The sequence below is a fragment of the Oreochromis aureus genome, linkage group 14 (genome assembly GCF_013358895.1).
Source record: "Oreochromis aureus strain Israel breed Guangdong linkage group 14, ZZ_aureus, whole genome shotgun sequence".
NCBI classification, from domain to species: domain Eukaryota; kingdom Metazoa; phylum Chordata; class Actinopteri; order Cichliformes; family Cichlidae; genus Oreochromis; species Oreochromis aureus.
The window spans coordinates 16,331,607-16,356,884 of record NC_052955.1 but is presented as its reverse complement, the minus strand read 5'-3'; the positions used below and the strand labels follow the sequence as shown (position 1 = coordinate 16,356,884).

Here is a 25,278-nt window from a genome sequence, read left to right as displayed (position 1 = left end):
CCTTTATGGGGCTTTAGCTATTGAATTCACAGCACCTGCCATTTATCAGTACTCATTTTTCCCTAGCAACTGGTGGTTGCTAGGCAGTTGGCAACTGATCTCAATCTGCCTGTATTGCTGGGGCTGTAAACTTTAAAGTAAGTCCTGTTGCTATGATGTTGCAGTGGGTGGTTGGCTGTATAAAGCATCTGACTCTTTTTTCACCTGTCTTGTATACGCTGCAATTTTTTCACTTTGCCCAAATGTTTCCATAACTACAACAAAATAGGTCTGAAACTACTGTAAAAACCTATGTATAAAGGAGACAGAACACAGACTGATGAAAACTTTTTCTAAAAGCGTAGTAGAACTACATTCTCCTTCTGACAGCCACACCACAGAGCACTTCGACTATCATCAAGCATCATATAGAAAACAATACCTAACAACATTTTCCTGTTTCAGGGTTATAGTTTCAAACCTAAATTATGTAAAATATACACCTAAGTTGTTTTTACAAGCCCTGAAAAGACAAATGGTTTTTACAGCAAAAGATCGATATTCAAATTCTCACTTGTGAGTCCTGGCGTGTGATTTAAGGATGGCCCTGGGGAATACGTCAATGGCAATATTAGCAGTCAAGACAGAACACATTTTCATAGCCTAACTTCTCCTCCTTTCCAAGGAGTTTCTGCCATTCTATCTGTGCAAGAGACACCCAGTATCGATCTGGCTCTGACACATCACCGATGACTCACTGAATGTGGAGACAGAGAGGGGAATTTGTGTTTGTGTATGAGAGAGAGAGGCTGAAGAAGGAGGTAGCAGGTCTTCTACAGTGATCCCTACAATCCTATGATGTCCTTCAAAGAGGAGTCAACATGGATAATTATTTTATTTTATTAAATTGACTTCTGTGGTGCAGTTTGAAGCTAACAATAGGTTCAAGCTGGACGACCAAGCAGAATAACAAGTAGGCTTGGGGACTGATTATACATGTGCGTGAACACTATGAGGTTCAAACTCTCCCTCAACATATTTTTTTCCTGTACAAGGTCGCCCACCACCCAACACACACACACACACACACACACACACACACACACACACACACACACACACACACACACACACACACACACACACACTGTTTTCTCATGGTCTCTCTTTATTACCCTGTCCTGCCTTTATGTCACTGATCTTCTCCTCTTCTTCACCTATTGCTCTCCCCGTCGATCTCACCACTTCTTTTTGGTTTATAGGAGATGACTGGCTGCAGTGTACAGATTAGGTCCAAGCTTGTCTCCCTTTTGTGTGTGATTGTGCAGCCAGTGGCCTGGTTGAAATTGCTGGACTTCAACTCATTAGATGAGTCATTACACCAGGGAGTTGGGGAGCAACAGGAGGAGGAAGAAGAGGAGGAAAAGCGGAGAGAGTTCAAAACAAAATATTCTAGACTCACGAAGCAATTGCTGACATAAAACTAGCAGCTGAGTATGTAAAAATGACAAAATGGAAATTTTAACTCTTAACAAAAAAATTGTTGAGTGTAAAAATGACAAAATGGAAATTTTGGGGGTAATGAGTAATATCCATGAGTGGAAAAAAATGTGATGTGAAAAGCAAACGCAATAAAGAAAAGGGGATGTTATTTGGGGAGATAAAAGGAGAAGAGAGAAACAAAGAATTGAGAGGGAAGAAAAAACAGCAGCAGACACTTTATTCTCTCTCTGATTAACAATCCAAGGTAGTGTTCCAGAGCAAATCACAGACAGCCTGTGCATACTAATAGATTAATACTACAGTCACTGCTGCTATCATCAGCACAATGGTAAATATTCGCCTAATTGCATATCACAGATAACACCACAGCTTTACGTTGTTTATGTGTACTTTTGTGCTGGTGTGTTTGTGTATTTATTCATATTTGTGTGGCTGCCTAGGCAGAGTGGATGAGGTTAATTGGCTGCCGGAGATAACAAAGCAGTGTCATGTTCCATTGCTTTGCTCTCTGCTGGGTTTGGGCATGTTTGAAATTAAATTTAACACAATAAAAATAAATTAGCATGATAATTGTAAATACAATGTCATCTGGATGATTGAACTGTGCTGAAACGATTGACTGATTCATTGAATTATTAGCTGACAGAAAATTAATTCCCATTAACTGGTTCTAGTGTCTGAAATTGAAAGCTTTGCATGTTGTTCCTTTTCTCTCTTTTATACAGTTATAAATATCACAACATAACCCAATTAGGGCAACTCTATTAGTCAATAAAAGCTTAATGCTAACTAGCTAAAAAGCTAAACGCTAGCATCACTATGCTAACATAATCACAATAGCTGAAAAGAAAATGTAACGATTAACAGATAAAATATGTTAACTAGATTAATATTTACAACACTAAATAGAGGAAATGGTGATGCTATTGACATTCGTTTTTCAGATATCATGAACCAAAGTATTAGAAAAGGAATCAACTTGTTAAATGTTAGCGATTCAACCCTGCGATGGGTCCAAGGTCCTACTGCGTTTATTCAGACTGTTGTCTTTTTAGTGTGTTGTACTGCTTTGTATATATCTTGCCCAATGATACTTTAACATGCAGACTAGAGGATCTGGAGATCATACCACTGATTTTCTGATTGGTGGAAGCTCCATTCTACTGCTTGAGCCACATCCACCCCCATAACTGAGCTACTATAGGAAAAGAAAGTAATATTCATCATTGGTTATGTACCAGTTGTTCCCAGTTGTCACTAGAGTTAAAATATTTCAGCTTGTACCAAAGTGGCCTGACTCAATAAACCAACAACATTAGTTGCTGCTCTTTCTATGTTGTATTAAACATAAAAAGTAAAGCAGTGCTGACAGTGCCATGATGCTCAGTGTTCATCTTTTTGGAAAAATATACCTAAGAGTAGGGAAAAGGAAATCTCAGTAGCTTTGATTATTAATACGCAGCTGTGTTCCTCTTAATCGTCCTCCAAAATGATCATTTAAATAAATAAATCAATGTCTGAATGCAGTGACTTGGAATTATCAAAGACATTTCTGAGTTTGGTTTACACACATAAAAACCAACAAATGAAAACTCTAACCCAGACTGTTAATTGTTTTTTGTTTATTTTACATTTGATCATTTCCTTATCGTCATTAATGGCGGAAAAATGTTTCTCAGCTAGGGGATAATAAACAATTTATTTATTTATTGAGATGTATTTTGCGTAATGTTGCTCAAGGATTCAGCCTGATTTGACAAATGCAGCTAAATTAAACTTTACACTTAACAAACCAATGAACAATCGCTCACTTAGTGCTGAGTCGATGTTCGGGTGCCATCAAGGAACCATACACCATAAAATGTGGGACACTGCTCTCAATCTCAAAAAATTAGAGAAGCAAACATAATGTCTGTTCCCCCTCACTAAACACTTTACTCACCCATCCAGCCTTGCTTTCATTCATGAATATTACATAGCCTGTGATTGGCTGCCAGATCATTACAATGATGAGTGAGAGCAGGCCATCTGGTGGCGGTGAGAGGGTTATCACGACTCACTACCACTAAGCAGCCCACACTTGTGAACAGGTTTTCCAAGAGCACAATGTGTTTCTGTGTTTGTGTGTGTGCTCGGCTCTACGTGTGAATATGTGTGCAAGTGCAGAGAGACAGGAAAGCCTCTAGCGCAACAAAAGTGCGCAGCTTAAAGAACCCACCCCAGAAACACAATCTCTGGGGTAGATCTGGGCCTCCAGAGAGGGAGGCAGGCTGGCTGTGTGAGGTAGCTACGCAGCAGGAGAGAACTTCTTGACAGGCTGCTTGCGATGGCGGTCTGGCCCTCTTTCCTGGAACTCACTGCTCACACAGGTGTTGGGCTCAGGTGGGCGAGAGAAGAGGAAACTTGGCAAGCAGGTATAAAGCACAAGATGTGAGAGCGGGATCGTGGGTGGTGAAGAAAAGTAAGGAGGAGGAAAGAAGTGGAATGGATGAGGAAAAGGAAGAATGCAGGTACAGGTGGATTGCTCTCACTGAGTTAGCTTAGAGACTGAAAACATACAAGGGTCTATTTTTCTGCTTATATAACTCTCTTTGCAGTGAAGGGTTAAAGCGTATCCCTACTTTTCATCAGCTTTTTTCTCTCGCTCTTCCTACATTTTTCTGCTTTCTAAAACAAGCCTATATACATCTCTAGGGAATGTATGTGAAAGAGAATAGTGGAGAGGTACTCAGAGTCTGTCCTGTTTTTGCATTTGGCACACACACACTCACACACATGCGCAAAGCATGAAACACTCATTCTCTATTTCAGGACGACCAATTGTCCAGTAAAGGAGACCAAGCCCCACAGTGGTGTCATTTCCTATTTTTCATAACACACCATACTGTAGTTGTGTATGATCATTTTATGTCTTTCCCTATAGGCCAAGTTTGTCGGTGCTCACTTGACCATCGCATACTCAATGTGTTCTCAATTGAGCCTGAAATGGAAATGGTAATTGTGCATGTGTTTATTGCTATTCAAGCAATCTTGTGATAAAAAAGCAAAAAAAAAAACCCAAACCCGCCCCCCCATGTTTATTGTCATAGCATCCACACTGGAAACCCCCTTTAATCAAAGCCACATTACTAAGTAGCAAACACAATAATTATATTCCCTCCCATGATAATACACCCCAAGGGCAGTTTTATCACTATTGAGGGAAAAGTAATAAGCCTGACTTGTCAAACGATCAGTGTTTATAAGCATTTACACAAAAATCACTGGAGACGTTGGATAGTTAAATCGCACCACTGCAACTGAGTCTCTGAATGCAGCTAAAAACTTTATACCCCAGTATAACTGCTAATTGCATATAGGTTGGATCAGCTACCATCTGGGAGCTACTGTTAATCACTCAGTACTTTTAACAACTTGGCAATGTTTTAAAACCTTTATTAGTCAGGCTCGTGACAGTGAGATTAAATCCCCCTCTAAGCAGAAATCAGTTAAGACAATCTGATGTGAGAGTGTATCCTGCTGATTTCCACAGAGCCCCGAGGCAGGCCACCTAATCTACAAAGCCTCAACACACATCCGCATGGATCAATGGATAACCAAGCAAATATTAGCACACGTCTCCTTTCACTCTGCCTGCCTGTCAGACTTTCACTGGCCCGGTCTGTGTTGAGAAAATCACAAATGTGTTCAAAAACTTTGTGCGTGTCCATTGAGTAGCATGCCAGTTAATCCTGACACGCTCTTAAGACTGAAACGATGCTCAAGCTGTACTGTATGTCCTTTGGGATGACAGTAACTGTCACTTACTGTTTATGGATCATTACGTTGCAAATTAAATAGAGGTTAAATTATTAATTGAGTTTCGCTGAAATCTTATGAAGTCGATGTCATATGATTTGATTTATAGATTTTTTTTGTTTGGTATATTTTTTGGAAAACGACTTATGTCCTGGGAGAAAACAACATAAAGGACATTTTGGGAAATGCAGTAACTGACTGCTATCTTGCGAAGAGGTACACAAAAGACAGACATGTTACCATGTCTTCTCCTTCTTTTGCCCGGGGCCTTTAGGGGTCACCACAGCGAATCATCTGTCTCCATCTCACCCAATCCCTAGCATCCTCCTCTGTCACACCAACCCTCTGCATGTCCTTTGTCTTCGGCCAACAGTGTCACAGTTTCCACCGGCACCCTGTTGTCCAACAGCACCAGAGGCAGTCCTTGTTAACCCGGGCCCCGACCGATCCAGTATGGAAATCTCTTTTCTTGATAATCTGCATGTTTAATGTGTTGCCATGTCTGCATAATAAATAAAAAGCTAATATTAGCCTGGATTTGATCTGATCCCAGTTTGCAGCATTGTGTCACTGAACAACGTTTTCATTTCTTCCCAGTCTGTAACGTACTACACCAGTAATGGCAAAATATTGATATCGATGTCTGATATTGACTCTAATTATTAAGCCGTATTAGACAGACTTTTTGAAATTACCCTGACATTGTTTTAAATTGTTCTGCAGCTTATGTTAGCACATTGATCTCACAGATCTTACAAGATTACAAATATAATGGTCCAAATCATGCAGATCTGTCTTCCCTTTTAAGCCCTGTTGGCTTGACAATTGAAGCAAAGCTTGAGGAGAATAGTGCACGTCTAGAAATATGAGCTGTTCAGCTTCTGGGGGATGGATAATGTGGAATTTGGAAGCTATAATGTTTCTTTGTTAGTGTGCGTGGGTATGTTTAGTGTGGTATGTTTTATAGGCTGTAGGGGGTGTTGCAAATACGGGAAGAGGGAGACAAATGGATTTACTCTGCACTGATAGTTCAGTGCCATATATTCTAACATCCTGCCATCTCGCTCCTTCTCTCTGCATCATTAGAGTTGTTGTCTGGGTTGCGAAGCCCTGTGGTGTGATATTGAACGTATTGTAAAAGAGTCACGCCCTGCACATTATAGCTGCTAACACACACAGACGCATGGAGAGAAAGACAGCTGCACGAAGACGGTGCATGTGTCAAAGTTCTGAATTACTGCAGGGCAGTCCAGGGCAGCAATGGAGAGAGGACAATGAAAAAGAAACGAGGAGGAAGGGAGAAATAAGCTTTTCTGTCCTGCTTTAACATTCCTGTGGGATAGAAGAGAAGGGGAGGTTTTCAGCAGATCAATTTTGAAGTTTGTCTTTGTCAGTGCAGAGTTTGGCTCAGAATAGAAGAGGAACAGGCTGAGTGAAACATGTAACTATTCTTAGCTCTTCTACAGAATGATGAAAAAGGTAAAAGCAGCTGGCTTTGCTCCATAAACAGACTGTATAGCATCGATGCTAATGAGGTAGGACAACAACAATCCTAAAAAACATCATTGCTAACCTCTCCCACACGTCCCACATGCAAAACACATGTATCTACCTTTATATATCCTTATTTGCAGCACGTTTAAAGGCAAGAAATCCAAGTGTTCACCTGTGGAATCTATATAAAACATAATATCATCCAAAGGTTTATGGACTACTATTCCAAAGCCTCCATTTCGCCCTATTAGCTGTCACCATCTTAAATGATGGTCTTAGGATGAGAGGGTGGAAGGCTAACTTATAGGCCAACACTAATTAGCTTGGTTTAGCAAGCTCAGTCTGTTGACTACAGATGCATCGTGAAGACAAAGATGAGTGCTAATAGTGCTAAGATTTAAATGAAACTCAATCTGAGCCAGTCCCAGACCTGGGTTGGCAACTTGACTGAGACAAAGACTCTAGGTTAGAGCAGAAAAATAGTAACCTAGAGGTTTGAGTCCTTGTTCAGATGTTAGCATCACCTCTCTGACAAATGTTTTTGTAGATGTTTTCTGATATCTTCTACAAGCTGAAAAACAGCAGTCAAAAACGGCAGAAATCAACATCTGCGCTCCCCCACGCCCGACACACAAACAAGGACTCTGACCACCCTCTGTCTGCTGTCCAGCTTTTCTGTGTCAAAATGGTTAAACGCTGCTATAAATAATGCCGCTACAGCTGCAGTAAACGCAAGATAAAAACAATTACCGAGTTAGCATTCACTAAACAAACTGTAATGGCTTCATTAAATGTCTCACGCTCTAGTTTACACGTAAATATAATCGCTCTTTCTCTTAAGAGAAAAGAAAAAGTTGTTTTTATGTTGTCAGGCTGCTCATTCAGTACATTTCTTCCATGAGAAGAATATTATGAATACCAATTCATGACTAAAGCACACACATTAATAAACAGTGGTAGGCTCTCTCTTGAGCCTAAACAGAAGCGTAGCATCAATTTTAAGTCTTCTTAATGGTAAATGGCCTGTATTTGTATAGCGCTTTACACAACCAGTCATCCACCCATTCACACACACATTCATGATAATTTTCTTTTACAAATAATGAAACGATATGTGACCTCTCACCCTGTGACAGCTGGGAAAGACACCAGTCCATCCATTATCCTGATTTGGATAAGTGGAAGAAAATGGATGGATGGATTGGAGTGTGCGTGCTACTTGTTACATCTGCAGCTTCTGGCTGGCAATCCAGTTAGAAGTTAGAAGTGGCACTTGTGCTTTCTATGCTGCTTACTTAGCTCTCTGCAGCTTACCTTTGACTGGTCATTAAAAAAGGGTGGCAGAGATCGCCCATGCTCATAGACATGGCAAACACAGTGCTGTTAGTACATCCACCCTCTTCGGCTTATCCTTATCAGGGTAACGAGGGTCCTGGAGCCCATCTGCTATAAATAAGAACCTGGGCATTAATTTTGGTCACACAATTCCTAATTGTGAAGGATGAGTTAGTGGGAAAATATCCATATCTTTCATGTATTACAGTAATATTACTAAGACTTATTTGGCGATTGACTCCCTTTTTGAGCAATTCAAGGAACTTCAGGTCTTTCATACAACTGTGTTGGCTTCAGTTTTCAGCCCCAGATGTTGGTGCATATGGACTTGTGTTAAGCTGTTGCTCAACATTTCATGGACAACTAACTGCAATCTTCTCCTGAGTAGAGAAATAACAACAGGCCACTCACTTAAAATAAATTTCATGTGAGGTATGCAATATTGTAAGAGAATTATAAAGGGTGACTGGATACATCTTTGGACTTTGTGCTCATTAGCTCTGTCACGTAATACTAAATTTGAATGGAAGAATTTTATGAAATATAAAGGATGATCAGCTAGAAAAAGTAAGACACTGTCAATAAAAAAACTCTCAAGTCTCAAGGTGAATACTTGTCTAAGAGCAAATAGTGATATAAAAACTCCAATAAAATAAACATATTAGGCTGAACTCTGGTTTGATTTTTATAGAACACGCAACAGAGATTTAATGCAGCAGATGAGAGGAGGTTTCCCAGGAAACCATATTCCAGCTTGCAGCTTCTGTGGCCTGTCACTAAGCACTTTTCTTGTAATTCATTACACACACTGGACGCACACAGAATCTGAACTGCTTAAGTGATAATGATACATTACAATACCGGCACACAACCCTTTTTTTTTTCATTTGTTTCTTTTGGTGTGCGGGAGAGTGATGCAGTGATGAAAGAGCGTGAAAATCAGTTCAGTGATTTAGGTTTAATGTCCTGCTAGGAACACCAGTTCAAAAAATAATCATCTTTCTACATCCTCTGAATGTTCTGAGAAATAAAAATCAGTCCACTTTTCTATAGGCTTTTCTTGTAGATCGCTGTATGTGTGAGTGTGAAGTCAAACTGCCAATGTCCTGCCAAAAATACAGAGCACAAACGGAATTGCTTTTCTTAGGTTTCGAAACGCTGCCACACAGTTTTGACTGAGCTCCTCTCTGCGCACTCTGTGTGTTCCACCACCCACCAAACAGCCTGAAGACTTGATCTGAACTCTGGCATGAGTGCAGCTCATTATTGCAATGTCACGGAGGTGGGGAGAGAATCAGATGATAGAAAATTCCATTTACATATAAAAACCTTGAGGTGAAATATAGTAGCTCATGGTTTTAGTGAGTGAATTTAAATTACAGCCTCTTTATTGTTTTACTTTCTACACTTTCATTCTGTCTTACTTAATCCCTGGAAGTCAGGGCTTTAGCAGAGAGAGACTGATTATCAGACACTCTGACACGGAGAGAAGACACTTACCTTCCCTTTCTTTTCTTTTCCTTTCTTTACAGGAACGTTATAATAACAAAACTTTATATGATCACAGTATCAGTTTGGAACTGAAGTGGCAATCTGATACATTGATCTACTTCTGCGGCGAGATGGCATTAGTGTTTATCAGACAAACTTGATGTCCTTCCAGGAAGAAGTTAGGAAAATGATGATGAGTTTGTGCATGTGCATCTGTGTTTGTGTCTGTGATACCAGAAAGACCGCGTCTATGAAATATATTTCTCCTATATACCTAAGTAACGACTGCATAATTGTATGTGTGCATACGTGAATTGTAGAGATGAACACTGTTATTAATTAAATGGCACTAGACATGTTAGTGGGTTAGTGAAAATGACATTTCCTGCCTGTGGCAAGTTTAAAGGTCAAACAAGAATGAATGTGTCCCTGGTGAGGGGCTATGTGGCCACTTTTTGAAAGTAATATTGGGAACACTAAATCATCAGAAGAATGATTTAGAGATGAAGGACCTGAAATGAGTTTAACAGCACCCAATTCCTGAACTACTTCTTGAATTATATGAAGACAGTGCAAACAAATGTATATGAAATTTCTCATGTGCCCTATAATAACATAAACCTGATTGCACTTTTATCACTAATTGTCAGGTCAAGGGCAGCAGGCTTCTGTATGTTCACTGGCCGCTCGCATAATTTTAGCTTAGCGGTTGTTCTTGTTTACATGTCTAATCTTCTAACAGTGAGTGATTGCCACAAAATTGGGATTAAATAAACATGTTTATGCACGTTGTCATGCAAGCCCTGACTTGGGTTCAGGAGATGAGGCTGGAGGTGAGTAAGAAGAGGAGGAAATGAGGGAGGGCAGGAAGAGAAAGGCAAAATGGCAAAGAGATAATATGCATGTAAAAATGTTATACACAGGTCGACAGAGCTATTTGTGATCTTTAAATTAAAGGTAACTTATAAGGCTTACTACATTTATATCTGTGGCCGTTCTCTAGCCAAAGACATAAAATGCAATCAGGCTGAACTGCAATGCCCAACTTGACTTCCACAAACTGACGCCCACTTCTAAGCATTGTTAATAAATTTCTCCTAAGTTTATAAGAACGCATCAATTTCTTGTAGTTGATGCGATGTAATTACAAACTAATCATTGTACAGTATATTTATGAGTACAATGTTCTTTTCTATTAATAAGTCAAAAATATTGGACCTTTAAAAAACTACCTGTCAGCTTCATAGTGTAACCCAGAATATAATTTGAGCACTAGCACTGCTTAACTTGACCTGAATAGAGTAAGAAGATTAGAAGCTAAAATAAAACTGCATAATCAGGAGAAGACAGCATCTGTTAACAGAAAGCTGTTAACAAAGAGTGTTACGTAAAGCATTGTCCTGCAAACAACAATTATAATTTTCTACAAAATATGAAATATTTTTGACTGTTAGCTATTTCTGGTGTTCAGTCATCATTCATTCACCATAAGGATTTTAATCAAAACACAGTAAGCACTGGACCGCTATATTTTCAAATACAACACATTAAAATACACCACCGAGGCTCATGTCTTCTTGGAAACATTCCACCACTTCCCTGAAAGGCAAAATCCAACTCCATCTCTTCTCGTTCCTCTCATGCTTCACTCAGCTCAATCTGCACGCTCACAGCATTTTGTGAACCACAGTAAGTACCCGTCCATGAGCAGATGAGAGGGCAAATCCAATCTGTTAAAAAGCCATAACTCAGCTCCACAGCCATACGGCCACCATCCAGCACTTGACCCAAATCTGGCTGTGCAGCACTGCAGTTGTGCTACCATGGAGCACTGACAGAGGCTTTGTTTTTGGGAACAAATGTGTGTGGGTATGTTGAGCCGTGTGCACGTGTGTAAAACCACTGCGAGGGCTTACTGCCGTCAGCATGTGCCAAGGTGCTAATGAATAAACTCGGATGCGTTTCTTTTTATAATTCATTGCTGAGCCTGTGTGCAGTGAGCCTCCTTTTGCATCCACTTGAGCCAGTGCTTAGCTCAGACCTTTGCAACAGGAAACCACGGTGTCAATGAGCCATTAGATTACTGAAGCATAATTACAGTCTCATGGCTTGCAAAAGATTTAGAACAATGGGCATCGTTGCAACACATTCACAGTGCATGGGCTAAATATTTAGGTTATATAGCGGTTCATGAGGCTAATACGAGTGGCAAGCATTTGTAAGCCACTGGAATGGGGTGTTAATACAAACTGCAGCAACATGGGGATGATAGAATGTAATCCTTTCAACTCTATTTGGCCACATTAGCGATATAACAGACTCTGATCATGGATATATTTTACTGGTAGATTAATAAACTTAAATGATCACTGAATTTGGATAGCCCTGCTATGTAGATAGCAATACTGCTTTTGGGTTTAGCACATAATGAAAACCAATACAAGTGCTTCCTTTAAATAGTCTTGTGTATTCGTTTTCCTAAGGAGTGGGTTTTTATTATGAAAAAAGGATCAGAAAATGGAAAGGGGAGACAATTGAGGAGTCTTGATGGAGGTCAAACATCTGTGTCTAAACACAGGGTGAGTGCTGTGACACAATGAGGGAAAGCAAAGAGAGACTGTGTAGAAAGGAGTTGCCAGATAACAGAGAAGTAATCTAACATTCCTTGCTGTCAATATTTAAGCGAATACGCTTCTTGTGGCTCTTAAAATATCTTTCTTTTCCCCCTCCATCTCTTCTCTCCCTGCTGTTCTCTTTCTATTGGTTTCTCATTCTCTCCTTTGTCCATGCATAAACACATTTTCTGATTCCACATCATCTCCCTCTCTCCCATCTCGACTCTTTTTCCCTTCTTTACTTGAACAGATAAAAGTGTCGCCGCTTTTTGACAAGACACACTCGCTGGCTTCCTCAGAGAGGGAGAGAAAGTTAGCAAATGGCTGACGGAAAGAGGAGAAATTTGATATATGCTGGTACAAAAGTTCACCGCCTTTAAGCAGCCTTTGATCAGCCCAGCACCTGTCTGCCGCCCGGAGGGCCACCACGGTTCACAAGGTCAGCTATGCAATGATCTGCCACTCATTTCTAGTACATTTGAAGTATTATAGCTGTAAGGTTTGCTACAGAGCAACTGCTACGATGGTGTCAAAAACAACATTTTCATCCTGAATGAAGAGATTCACCTTTTGCCCCACACTTAGAAAGAAAGTTACAGGCAAAAGACTGCTAAATGTCACTGCGAAAAGGAACTACGTGATTTGGGCTTTTTCATCTTCATTTTCTTGCAGCTCATCTCACATCACAACAGCGAATTGGTATCAAAGGTCCTTGCTAAGGAACTGAGGGCAGATTGAACATAGATCTTCTATTTAAAGGTGGGAAAAGGTGAAGACAAGCCACAAAAACATGGGGATATGGACTCACTGTGTCTTAAAAGAGACTGCAGGACGCAGGTGGAGGGACAGGTATTCCTGAGAGGGAAGTGCGGTCTGTTTGGATTACATCACATACATGTTTCTAACCTATTATGTCTCTGATCAGGGAAAATGGGAAAAGAGGTGTGTGAGTATAAGCGAGGAATCGAGAGATGGAGAGCAGAGGGCTGAAGTTTATGAAAAAGTAACGGTAAGTGTGAAGAGAAAGGCGAGAAGGGAGAAACAAAGGTTGAGAGGGAGGAAGGAGAGAGAGGGTAAAGAGAAGAGGGGAGATCTGGCACAGCACAATTTACTGTGGTTCCCTTTCTCTGGGAAGGAACTCAGGAGCAAATGGCAGTGTGAAATATTCAAAGGGGGACCAGGAACAGAAACATTGGCACTTAGTGACGTAACGCAGCTGCAATGCCCACAGAACTCTACCCTGCTTGAAACCTTATTCCTGCATCCAGCTTTGAATTTCATTTCCAAAGTTATGAAACAATGAGATAAATTTAGACCTACTGAGTAAGTTTCCCGAGGAACTAATTCCAAAAATATTTTTTTGCTGCATCTCATTAGAAGGTTTGATGCATTTGTGATGCAAATTGTGAATCATGATTTCACGACAAAGAATCTTGATGAATATGATTATGCATGGAATAGGTTTGCACTCCCAGAAGCAGAAAAAGAAATGAACAGATACGGGCTATTCCTCTGTAGACCAAGGCTTCTCCTGAACCTCTGACTTTACCCTGTCTACCCTCCTCTTGAAGGTCTCTAACTATTACTCCTGTCCATCCCCTGACACTCTTCTCCACTGTTAAACCCAAGCTTGTCTTTCACCTAGAGCAACCCTTTAATCAAAATCTACCTGCTTGTCTCTTGTCTCTGTTACCATTCCAAGGTCACACATTCAATCATTTCCTCGTATCCAGTCAAAGTTACCCTTCTCCACACCGATCCCAAAGGACTCCTCTTCCAATATGTCCCGGGGCAAACAGAGGAGAAAGTGTGTGCTTGTGTGTGCACTTATGAGTGTATGTGTATGAAAAGGTTGTACTGTAGCATTATGGATGACTTCAGACTTTAAGTGTGTGTGTGTGTGTGTGGGGTGGGCTATTAAAAGAGCATGTCCCTGGGCCATGGACCTTTCATATGAGTCCTCCCCGGGGAGACAGCAAACAGAGAAAATAGAGCAGAAATCCTTTGAGGGCACGCAGTGGAAAGGAGATGTCATTGAATGTGAGATGAGTGTTTGTATACAATTTAAAAGTCAGATTTGATACCCCGTGCCCTGCATAATGGCTGATATTTCCCAACAATGAAAAGAAAAATGGTTTGTAAAAAGTCCCGGGACACTGCATTGCAAGGCTGTCGCAGAATACGTGATGAGGTTGAGGGCTAATATATGTGTGCACTCCTCTCCCACATAACCTTGTAGTCAACAAATACACGTGCACAAACATCGCACGGCCAGTACACAAATTAATGTGCATGCGTGCGTGTGCAAAATGCTGCTAATGTCACTACATTATTCTCTTAGTTTGCTTGCATGAGCGATTTGAGTGACTCATAATATCATAGTGATGTTGCGTGACCATCAATTATATGATTAAAAGAGAAAAATATTAAGTGAAACTGCACAGAGTGAGATATCAATCCTTTGCCTACAACTGGGTTGTAATTGCTACTGAGATTGAAGATTGAGAAATTACACCTGTTTGAATTCACAATTTCGCAACCCAAGGGTCACTGCAGTGGAATTAAAATACAGCATACAACATGCAGTATTGAGTGTCTGTATTTATTAACCTTAACAAAGATTGCTAGGGTTCAGAGGTCTAGCAGTGTCTTTGTTCTGAGAGAGATTGAGGTGTTATTGAACACAGCAGACGGCTGTAAAACATGTCACATATTATATACCAGGAGACAAGTTAAGAGCTCAGCCTCCTGCCCACTCTCTTAATCGCCGCACCTCACAGCATATAATACCAACACCTACAAAATGGTCATGCAGGGAGAGCGTTACAGATACGGAGGGGGTGTAGATAATAAAAAATGTGTCATTTCTCAAACCGTGTGATTTGTGTTTGATAAATGAAAAGAGAAAAAAGGTTCGAAGGGTGCCCTGTTATTCCCATTTTGATTGCAAAGACAAGTACAGAAGTGCTGCAGAGGGCGGGAGAAGAGTGAACATGGGGTGAACATGTAGGATAGATCAAGAGAGGGGCTTGAGGGGAAACATGGTTCATACGTTCACGTACTGTTTCCTCACCTCCAGCTGTGCCGAGGCGTAAGAGTGGTATCAGTGTGAGGTAACAGGCAGTGAGCCTGCAGGTGCTGTGTTTGAGGAACAATAGAGTGACTGAAGAAGACTAAAGAGCAGAAGATTATCAAAATAAATATGACATACTGTTCTATTCACTGAAAGTGAACATATATACACATATATCCACTTCTACACACAAACACGCGCAGTCTCAAAGTCTTATTAATTCACCTCTAGTCGTTCTGCGCACGCTTTACTGGGTGGTGACGATGGATGGTGGGTGGAGGTAAATGAGAGTCGATGAGTTAAAGGACAAAAAGAATGCTCCTTGCCCACCGCATTGATTCTCAGCTCCGTGGGGTAATAACCCTAATGTTGTAGGCTCTGACCTCACACGCACAACAGCTTTAATTAAGAGACGAGCAGCCACAGACAAAAGGAATGATCTTATCTTAATCTCTCTGGAATTAAACATACACTGAAAATACAATGTGTAGCTACGGTTCAGCATGTAATAAGATGTTGAGATTTGTTTTCTTGCACTGAACTGAAGTCATAATTGAGACTAATCAGAGAAGCATTATGTAAAGGACGAGGTTTCCTTTTGCAACCTCCCAATCACGGTCTCTTTTTCTCTTCGCCTCTTTACTCCCTCACCTGCAACAATATCTTACTTTCTGTGTAATTTGTGGTCGCATGCCCTTTTTCCTGGCACAAGCAGCTGTCCGTCAGATTCGCAAGTCTGCTTCTATAAACCCAATTTGAAAAATAACCCTTTTTTGCCTTAGAATATACTTGGTTCTGGATTTCCAGAGCCATTCAAATACTAACACACTGGAAAGAAACCTTTCTTTCGGCCTTCTCAAGGAAGTCACTGTGTAAAACATTTTTCAGAAAGGTGTTTTATCTTGTCAACCATCAGGATGGTCTTCTAGTTTTTGAAACCTCACTTCTATGCGAAGACCAGTGTGGACAAAATCAGGGCAGTTTACTTGTAAAGTAAAGGAACTCTACAATACCTCAATCCAAAACCTAAATTTCCCCCTGCCCCTAAAACATTATTACTAAATAACAATCAATAAAGCATATGAGGGATGATAACAGAAAGCACAATGCCTCACCATGCTCACTACTTTAAGTAGGGGGAAAAAAGAGGAAGCAAATTAGACCAATCTGGTACTTGGAAAGCTTATGAGCTCTTAGACTGGCAATCAAACACAATCACACACATTCCACCACACTTACTGGATGGCTCATGTAAAAACAGCTTCTTCTTAGGTAAGATGCAGTAAATGTTATACCAATCAACAATATGAGAAGGGGAAAGGCAATATGCTCTAGACAAGGAAGGAGCTCTATCTGTGTAGTATTAAGCTACATGCCTTCATTACAAAACAAATGAACAAAATAACAAGACCTCAGTCACACAGGCCAAGTCACCCCCCTCTGGACACTACAGAAACATGTCTATTTCCCAACTGGCTGAAATCAGGTGAAATCTGTTGAAGAGAAAGTGCTGGCCTAAAAACCTCTTTGCGTTTGCTTCGGTCACCAGCGGATTGCAACGACTGCTGAGAGTTTATGTGGAAGATGCTGATATTGTGAAGGAACAAGAAACTGAGACCACCTTCAAAGAAAAGTTCAGTTTTACTACTGAAACCAAAACACTTCAGAGGGCACAAATTTTACTCTAAAGGTGGTCTCAGATTCTTGTATGCGTGGTCTGACTACTACTTACGCTTCTGAAACTCCATGCTAGAACCTCTGCTGTAGCCTAGGTTGTAACACGGTGTGCACCTCCAGAGTCATGTAACTACTACACAGCTTTAACCACTTGTGTATTCTATGTCACAGGCTCTCTATAGAAGTGACTGCAGACAAGTCGGTGTCTTTCATACCAACTTTGGGTGACTGTAGCAATCTCTTAGCGACCAAAGCAACTGCAAAAGAGTTTTTTGTGCAAAAACACATGCCTCTTTGCAACCAATTTCACCTAGTGATAGCAAGCAATGTCTTGCAACTGCTTGCCATCCTTTCAGGGAATGCACATTTTTTCCTCCCTTGTCTTGGCCTGTGTGACTGGGGCTTCAAGCAAAATCTCTCCAGGCAGGATTTTACAAACAAAACTTTCTTCGGGGGGCTTAAAGTATCATGTTCTGTACGTTCTGCCTGTCATGCTGAAGAATGAACTGTCACATTAAAACTTTATCACAATTTGCATAATGTACACATGTGAGTGTACTCATTTGTTTTTCACTTAAAAGGACACACATTTTCCACAAAATGTATTATTGTTGAACTGCAGTTGTCCTAATGTTAGCAAACAGAGCTCACCGTGCACAGCTGGGGTAAGAGGAGCGAATAAAGCTGAACAGAGGCATAAAGGAGGACAAACTAATGTTGACACTGGGGTGTAATGATTCAAATTTTCTCCCTCTCTGTGCTTCCATACACTCTCTCCCACACAATAAATGGATGGAAATGAGAGGCAATAAAAGGATGAGATGAAATCATTTTCAAAGCCACTATATTTATTTTCCTCCCATCTCCCTCGTTAAATGCTGTGCTCGGCCGATGATAACCAACACAAGCAAACATAAACATGCATGTGGGCCAACAGCAAAGACACAATCATACAGAAGTACACACTCAGTGTTTAGACAGAAATACTGGGAAAAAATTAACGAATAAACACCCAAACATGCAATATATGCAGAGCACAGACGCGTTCACAAAGAGGCAGACAAATAAGACCAAAAATCTGCCCTTATTAACCTCTCATGCACATTTCCGGGACTCTTCAGGTGATGGAGCGATGCATAAACATTGACATCTTGACCCATGATGGGTGCTTCTAGTAATTTTAAACAGCACAAGATCCTCTGAGTCTGTGCCTACTGCAAATATGCCTCATTTAAATACAAACCTTTGCTTACAACCTTTAACCCTTAAGGCCTTGACTTACTCTGCCTATTAACAGAGTGGATTGCCTATGTGTGTGTGCATGTGTGTCTGTGTTTTCTTATGTGTGTTGGATTGAAGCTAGCGTCTTTATATGAAGTTGGTTTAACATGTTTTGAATCTCAGGGTTGTATCAGCAGGCAGAACAGAGGGAAGTTGATCATGAGGGTATTTCTGGCTGTTTCTTTGTAAGTGGAGGGTTTTACATGCAGATTTATAATAGTATGTGTTACATTATATCATTTAGCACTTACATGGTTATCCAAGTCAATTACATTTTGACTGCCAGAGACAGTTAATTAAATACTCATATACTGTTCTAGTTTCATTGCCTTTATAATAATCATGTTGAAGATGAGGACGAGGTCTGCAACCACTTGCAGTCAGATCCATCTTTGAGTTTGGTCCCCTGCCTCAAAGAGATGCATTGCAAATGAGGTGCACTCAATGATGCACAATCTGATATCGTCCATCTGATACCAACGTGTTGGCAATCTGTCTGCAGTTATGCATTAGGTGGCAATTATTTGCAAACCTTTGCCAGTCTGTCTGTGAGTAGCTGCAATTAGTCCAAGTCAGACCGTAACTGTTTGGAAATAGGTTGCCCTCCCAGCAGATGACCTTTGCAATTTCCTTGTGATCAAAAGTCTAGCCCAGAGGTTAAATGTGCAACACCCTCACAGCCTAACAGTTGGTTAACACAGCTACTTGCACGGAAACTGAAGAAACTAAAAGCAATCACCAGGAAACCACAGGTGTTTACTAGGATGGTATTGTCCTATTTTTCCTCTGCTATGAGCCATTAACCTGCATTCACACTCGAAGAGATCTGCTCGTTGCACGTCTTTGATGCTCAATGCTGATTGCTTGTGCACATGCCAGGTTCCACTTGCCTAGATAAACCACAGGTTTATATTACTAGGTCATATATCAATCAGTATTAACTCGCGCTTTCATTGGCAGTCGCTTCAATCACTCACCTGGAAGTTGAGAAAGGTTAACCTCGGGTTCTGCCCACTTCGTGTCGCCAGCGGTTATTTTGCTTGTGATCCCTGAAAATTGTCAAATGTCATTCACTTTATATGGTCTCTGGTTACCACATCACTTCCAGGGTAGACACAGCTTAAGGTGGTAAAAAAACAAACCCTTAAATTCTATTTTCCCAACAAGCACAAGTTTGGTGATGCCCTCCTCCCTAAGTGTATCCAGACTACTGTGATGAATTGATTGTCAGATGTGTTTGTGTCGGGGGAATAGCAAGTGTCCTGCTGCTGAGTGATTTATAGAACCAGACTCTGAAGGAGAGACACCTCTCTCATGGATGACAGCATGGCCACTGTCATTTGGTCAAAGGTGCAGAGAGAAGGAGATGCTTTTCTGTCTGTCTCTCTGTCTTTCAGCTGTGTGTCTGTTTGTGTTAGTGTAGGTGGGAAAATGGATGATTAGGAAGGTAGACACTCGTGTGTCACAGAGAAGTGATAGAAGTGTGAGCCATACAAACATGGAAATGAAAGGCACTAAAATGATAGTGTATTAGCAATTGTAATTGCTGAGGTAAAGTGTCAAGTTATTGCATTTGTTATTAACCTCTGGAAATATCACCTTGAGGTTTAACAAAAACAAATAATAAACTCCAAGTCCCAGAGTCATTGTCATTATAATTAGTTGTTAATTAGTTTTTTAATTGAAAGGAAGAAAATGCCCTTTTATTTGTGCTGCATAAAAATGAGCCCTGCATGGTGTAAAAGTTTCTTTTCTCCACATGGAATTATTCAAAGCACCTCGATATTCAGAGCAAAAAGACAAAAACCAGTAGTTAAAGAAAGCGAAGACGACACGGTGAATCGTTTTAACACGCAATAAACTCAGGGAACTGTAAGGTGCTCTTAAAGATAAAAACAATGAAAGTCATTCTTAGGTAGGTCCAGTCTTTGTAAGCTACATAATATATATACCAGAAATAAAGATGATTCACAGACTGAACAATCATACTATACTGTATAGAGCTGTTGCTTCGAATATCCAAGTTTTGATTTTAGTACAAAACATCTCGCCACAATCTACAAAACCCAGTGAAGTAACACTTGTCATCAAATTAAAACATTACAAAGACGGCTCCCAGCGAGTAACAAGTATCATTTGTAACTGTTAAACGTATAACAACTATCGATGTTGTGCAATGAGTCGAAAACTGTGTCCACTGGGCTCTGAAATGAGGGAATGCTGTAAAAGAAGCTGGAAGGATCAAGTGTGAAGGGGCGAGTAGTATTTGCATAAATTACAGCATGAATCCTTTCCTCCAGGTCCATCTTCGTAATTCATCTCCACCACCCCTCCGTTCTAGCCCACACCATTGCCCTCTTGCTCCCATTATAACCAGCAATGCATGAAATTCTCTCTTTCATAAAGACCAGCAGACATTCTCTCACATGCACTTACACCCGTTCAAACGGTGACTACTTTATTAACTCTGGATTGATATTTTTAAGAGGAGGAAATTATCGAAGAGTTTACTTTCAGTCTGCTTCTTTACGTCAGCGAGAGCGCAGCAGCAACACCACTGTCACCGCAGGTCGGAGATAAAAAGCAGACACAAAGAAAAACCCAAACATAAGGAGGAAAGACGTTTTGATTGATTGCAAAAAGTCTTGCCTAATTTATTTGTGTACGTAATATGTTATAAAAAGCACTTTATGTTAAAATCATTTGGTGCTTGACTTAATATCCACTATGGTAAAAAGGAGCTGTACTGCTTGTCAATACTTTGATGTGAAGCGGTGCCGACCAGTCTCTGTTTAACAAGGAACAGCTGCCGGAGGCTTTAATGGGATCATTGATTTCAATGGGTAATATTTGGTTTGCTCAGGCTTTAATATCTTTATTCTCTTTTCTTTCATATCTCTTGTTTGACTTCTACACAGCAAATCTTTTCAAAGTCAGCCTCTTATTGTCTTTCTTGTATCATGTTGTTTTTTTCTCCTCAAGCATTTTATCTTAGTATGCAACACATGTTACACTGTGGCAAATCTCCTCTCCTCTCCTCTCCTCTCCTCTCCTCTCCTCTCCTCTAACTTCATGTAAACTTTATTCTTCTTGCCCCAGTTAACATCTAGTAAGTGATGCTTACTGTCTCTTTTTGCAAAAACTTACATATTTCCAGATTTCTCATAATCCCTCAAAGTCTCTGATTAGAAATTACGTTGTTTTTCAGGTGTGCAAAACTAATATTCCCACATATTTAACCAGAATTTACTGTCATACAAATGGGGGATGATATATTTCATTAGATAATGTTGTTTGATAATGCTATTACAAATCGACTGTATGTAAGCACGATAGCCTCCCATTAATCAATATGACAACACTTCAACATAAGGCAGGTGAAGCACTCTGTGAGTCTCTGTGCCAGTATATTTATTATTAGGCCAAGCACTCAAATGTGCAAATAACCCTCCACACATTAACCCAAACTTCCTCCCTGTTTTACTTTGTCTCACTTGGTTGATAGGTCATTAGTCATTCTGCACTGCTGCTAGCTATAATGATTGCCTGCTCTCGTGCTCCTTTTCCTTTGCTTTTCCAGTCCTCGCTGTCTTCTGTATCCACTGAGTGGGCTGTTAAAGTAGCAAGCTGTGGAAGGGTTTTTCAGCCAGTGTGGAGGAATGTGGCTGCGGTGTGCTGGTGTGATCTGGAGTGAGCTCTTGAGAGCCTGGAGGTTTTGCTCCAAGAGCAGTTTCGATAGCATGAAAGTTTAATGATTCCTCTAGAGAAACTGGGTCACAGCAGCTGGAGAGATGTTTAAGTATATAAGATTATGAACAAAAGAACAAATTCTATTATGAAACAATGTCTTTGTCATACTAATGCACTGCTCAATTTCAAATTGTTCTTGCTTTGCTTACAATTATCAGATTATCTGGATGGTATCACTAGGACACACAGGACATTTAAAAATAGAAAAATAAGATATATAATCCCTTTTATTTGATGGGGACGTTAATAGGGAAATCAGTAGGTTACTATAATTTTAGAGAGTATGGAACTTTTTGAAACTCAGTAATGCACAGCAGTGACTGGGAGTGGATACTATGCCTCTACCACCTGGTCAGTACTGCACAAACATATGTAGACTTGACAAAACAGTCTATCCAGTAATGGTAAATGTACTTAGTAACAATATTTCTCATGAGATGAAATTTTACAACATCTCAAATAAATCCGTTATGTGTTTGAGCTTGAATTTAACCTGCAGCGCATGAACTTTCACAGCAACAAAGACTGCAGTCTGATGTTTCTGTTTGGTAAACATTACACTCATTACCTGCAGTCACAAGCCATACATAAAAAATGTTTTCATTTTAAACCCCAGTTAATAGATGTACGTGTGGGAAATACCGTAAAATGCCAAGTGAATTGTAAAGTGTCGTCTCCCAGGAAATACTAAAGATAATCTGGCTAGGAAGTTTTAACTCTGCTGTTTCCAAGCAACTGTATGGTAACTCTCTGCACCACTGGTTATTTCTATGCTGCAATAAATGCCTTTAACACTACTCATACTGCTTTGCTACAATGTGAGCAGCAACTTACCAGGAGGACTGTGGTTTCACAGGAAAAAAAGAGATCTTCTCATCGCTTTTGCCAGAAACATGAGATGATATAAAGGAAGCAAAGCAGCCTGAGTCATGAGCTTTCAGCTCAGAACAACCACTTTTACATACTTTAACTGATTACTTGAAGCTGCAATATGAACATCCAACACGTAACATTATATATGTATCAGTGTGCATGTAATAGGTGTCCTTTAAGGATAAACTTTCAGGCTAATTGAAAAACTTTCAGATAAATTGCTATTCTAACCTTTAGAGTTTATCAAATTTGAGAAAATGTTTCTGGAAGAAGGATCTGACCACTAGCTAATGGGATCTGATATTAAGAGAGTTTTGTAAACCAGTGTCACATGGAAAGCACCGCAAACTGCAGCAGGTTAACTTGAACAACAAACTTAAGCGGATCAGCCCTCAGTTACTGAGAAATAAACCAGATGCTTAAGAAAATTACTGAATTGTACAACTTCATTCCTGAAAATTAAAATCTAAAATCATGTTTTCTGAATTTAGCGTTAAAGGTTAAACGGCTGGACTAGCTGCATGCTTTCTTATAATTTCTACAACTCATGGTTCTTGAGTGAATGATGAAGCGGTGGGTTTGTAGCGTTTAAGGCGGGGTGATGTGGAAGATGACAGGACACTGATGAAGCGAGACAGCAGTCGTGCGTTAAATCGCTGCTTCAGTCTCCTCTCCTCTGTGCTGCTAGTGCAGAGTAACCAGAAGACAACACAGACAGGTATGGGCAGATAATTCCCTTTTTCTCCTCACCTAAAAGCAACCTAGCCCCCCCTTCCATCCCCCTCAGGGAAACCATCAGACACATGGGATGGTTTGGCTTTTTCCTTGTGAAAATAAAAAAAAAGTGAGTTTCTTATATCTCTCTCTCCTTCTTTACGGCCTCATTCCTCTGAACGACTGCCAAGCTCATTTCACTACAAAGCCAAGTCTGATTTGAATAATCAGCTAGATTTCTTTCCATTGCAAAAGGAAACTTTCTTCCTCATTAATTTTCATTTGTCAACACATTCACACACCTGCCTCCCTCAGACTTGTGTAAGTGTGTCTGTGTGTCCACACACGTTTATGCAGACAGTTGCCATATGAATAAGAATTGGTGGCAAACTGACAGATAGAGTAGAGCTAGTTATGTAGAGTAAGAAAATGTAAAAGAGTGAGAAACAAATGCTATGAAGGAAGAAACAGGCCGTGCGGAGTAGATGCAGACAATTACTCTTTAAAGTTACCTGCAGATTTGTTCTGCATGTGTGTATTTTCATATTTGTGAACGCCTGTGAAAGGAATGAGAGGAACAGATAGCGGTTTCCAGGCATTTTCCAAACACACACTCCTCCACACAAGCCTCTGCAGACTCATTATTTCTTTACCTATGTTCATTTCAACCCACTTTCATCCCTTCATCATTTTAATGACCTGTAAAAGCAAATGGGCTTCATGGGCCACAAACAAGGGGTGGGGCGGGGCCACATTAATTAACCGATTACATGATCAATTATGTGTATCTGTGGGCAAGTCTAATTAAGCCCTGCCATATGTGCCTGGCTCATGTGACCAAATCCCTCATTGAAATGGTGTGTCATCACTCAGCACAACACAGTTTTAGACTTCTGCTGGTGTCAGTGCTGCAGCAATCAGTTATTTTGATAATCAACTTTTCTGCTGGCCATCCCATGGATTGATTGGATAAGAAATCTTGTCTTTTTAATCTTCAATTACTCAACAATTGAATTTAGAAAATTAATGAAATAGCACTGAGTCAGTGAGCAGTGATGCTCTTGAGCCTGTTTCAGAAGTTTTAAGTCGTGCCATGTGCGCTTTACCATCTAACATACTGGATGGACGTCCGCCACTCACTAAGAGAAATGGCCGGCACTACATGATCATGTCACCACTAATTAGAAAGCACTTGTTGTGTGTGCTCTGACAAGTGGTTTGACTTTTGCTTTTAAATAATAATAAGCTCAGAGCACAAACGCAGTGATGTCTTCAGGTAGGTTTTCATCACAGCTCACAGATTGGTGTTGGTGTCAGCAGTGGAAGACTGGGAAAGTGTGTCATCGGGCAAGAATCTTATTGATGAAAGTAGGATGGTGACCCAATGCTATAGTCACACTACAGAATACAGAGGCTGCAAACCATTGCGTGACTAAACTTACAAATCTCGTTGCCTTTGAAATGGTTTCTTTGAAGACGGGTTCTAGGTCTGCGACCACCTGCAGCCGTTGCCAACTTCAAAGCAACTTTGGTGCGTCAAGATGGAACTGGTCAACTATCAGTCTGGTTATCAGGATATGATTGAATGGGCTCAAGTTGGCAATTATATACAATCTGTTTGTGATAAACTGTCAAAAATTGCAAATCTGCTCCCAACTGTTGCAGATCTGTTGCTGTCTACGTATACAGAAGTTC

At 40.4% G+C, this 25,278-nt stretch overlaps 1 protein-coding gene and 1 long non-coding RNA gene across 2 annotated transcripts in view; one reads left to right on the top strand and one right to left on the bottom strand.

Annotated features, from left to right (window-relative positions):
- Nucleotides 1-25,278, bottom strand: part of schip1 (schwannomin interacting protein 1) — a 221,364-nt gene that overhangs the window by 88,007 nt on the left and 108,079 nt on the right. The window lies entirely within an intron of this gene.
- On the top strand, nt 12,914-13,994 carry LOC120432913. Its single transcript, XR_005608190.1, has 3 exons — nt 12,914-13,064; nt 13,141-13,224; nt 13,918-13,994. It is a non-coding gene; the product is annotated as an uncharacterized LOC120432913 (long non-coding RNA).